Below are 2522 nucleotides of genomic sequence, written 5' to 3' on the forward strand. Positions count from 1 at the left end.
TGATAGTATTCCAATTATATCATTAAAGAATTAAAGAATTTCAACCTCAGAAAGATTAAGAAACGTTCCCAAGGTCAAACTGCTAGACTGGGACCTACGTAAGAACAGGCTGTGTCTTGTTTAAATTCACAATATCTATCAAGTGGTCTGGTGAATGAAAGAAGAACAAATGAACGAATGGACTGGGCATTGCAGAAATGAAATATAAGCCTTATTTTCCATGTGGTGCAGACTATGCATATGTCACATTCAAGGAAATAAGTCTTACAGAAATATTAAGAAATCATGTAGATTGTTATGGATTCATAAAAGGTACAGAGTATTACATACTACTTTAGGCTGAATATTTTGGTCTATACAATATATTTTGGTTCCAGGTGCTTAAGGAAATCCGTTTCCAATTATTAGCTGACCACTAATGGAATAGAGACTTCAGGGGGCACACAAAAATAATACAGATTTCATAAAATTAGTTCAATAAAGTAACTAAACAAACAGGTATAAGAATCAACAACAACAAACACTAAAAGTGGGTTATACTATTCAAATATATAATATTCAAAATGTCCTGTTTTCAACAAAAACTATGAGACACAAGAGGAAACAAAAAAGTATGATCCACACACGGGGGGAAAAACCCCACAATACTATTGAATAGAAACTGTTCTTTAAAAAAGCTCATATGTTAAACTTACTAGACAAAGACTTTACATTGGCTATTTTAAATATGTTCAAAGAGCTAAAACAATTTCTAAAGTACCAAAGGAAATGATTAAACTCTTTAATTAAAAGGCAGAGATTTGTAAATGGATTCTTAAAAGCAATATCCAATTACATGCTGTTTACGAAAGACTAATTTTATTTTATTTTTTTAATGTTTACTTATTAGAGAGAGCACGAACCAGGGAAGGACAGAGAGAGAGAGAGAGAGAGAGAGAGAGTTAGAGAGAGAGAGAGAGAGAGAGAGAGAGAATCCCAAGCAAGCTCTGTGCTCAGTGTGGAGTCCACTGTGGAGCTTATTCCCATGACTGTGAGATCATGGCCTGAGCCAAATTCAGGAGTCAGATGCTTAACCAATTGTGCCACCCAGAAGCCCCTAAAAGACTCACTTTAGATTCAAGCACAGATATAGACTGAGAATAAAAAGATGGAAAAAGATATTCCATGTAAATAGTAACCAAAAGAGAGCTGGAGTGGCTATACCAATATCAAACAAAATAGGCTTTAAGACAAAGATGTTGATATTGAAGAGATGGCAGGGAAACCAAAAGAAACCTCTAACTTCTACTTGACTGGAGCTTGGGATAGAACTCATGGCAAGAAATATACTTGATGACAAGACCATATTTTATTAAATTCTGTGTGTGTGTGCATAAACACGCCAGAATCTTCTCCATGCATTTCCTCTACCCAGTAAGGTACCAGACTATGTTTGGGTTCCCCATCCCTGTGAAGGCAGTGAGTGGGGGCACTGGAAGTACTCACTTCCTTTGTTTCCCTCTCAAGAATCACAGTCCAGTGCTGCCTGTTGTTCAAGCCCTGTAAACTACTATTGTGCATATTTTGTCCAGTTTTCTAGTTGTTTGAGCATGGAAGGTAAATCCAGTTCCTGTTATTCTATCATGACCCAAAAGATGTAAAAAGTACAAAAGTCAGGGTGCCTGGGTGGCTCAGTTGGTGAAGTGTCCAACTCTTGGTTTTGGCTCAAGTCATGATCTCATGATTAATGAGTTCAAGCCCTGCATCAGGCTCTGTGCTGACAGTGTGGAACCTGCCTGGGATATTCTCTCTCTCTCTCTCTCTCTCTCTCTCTGCCCCTGCTCTCTCAAAATAAATAGACTTTTTAAAAAAATTCATAGTCATTCATTTAGTAAATATTTATCAAACATTTCTGTATGTAAGGAACTGTGCAGAGTCCTGGGGATACACTATGGAACTGGAAGACGTACGGTCTATGCCTTCATGGTTATCCAGCCCAGCAGAGAAGAACAATAATAATTAAGTAATAATTCAAGAAATATAAATCCTGGTAGGTGATTAGAGAGAGAGTAGAGTCCTATGAAAGCATATAACAAGGAGACTTGATTGAGTCTTTGCAGTCAAGAAAAGTTTCCCAAAACAAAGAACGTTTTAACTAAGATTTAAGGAAAAAGTAAGATTTGGTATCTGTGTGTGTGGATGGTGGGAAGACTGCTAAGAGGAACAGCATTGCAAAAGGCCTGTGGCAAGACAGACCCATTAGAGATCAAGTCCAAACCTTCGAGTTCCCAATGAGGAAACAAAGGTTCAGAGTTTATGACATGCCTGGTCATACTACATTAATGGCAGAGCAGAGGCTAGAATCCAGGACTCTTACCTCCAGGTTTAGTGTTCTTCACATTCCACTATGTACCCTAGCAAATAGAGGGAATACTAGAACATTTTATATAATGACATTTGTCATTTTATGGCCCATGACATATTATGGGCAATCCATCATTTTGTAATTTATTTTCATTTAAAAATAATTATAGCCAAAATTT

This window comes from Leopardus geoffroyi, chromosome C3, assembly GCF_018350155.1.
Source record: "Leopardus geoffroyi isolate Oge1 chromosome C3, O.geoffroyi_Oge1_pat1.0, whole genome shotgun sequence".
Classification (NCBI taxonomy): Eukaryota; Metazoa; Chordata; class Mammalia; order Carnivora; family Felidae; genus Leopardus; species Leopardus geoffroyi.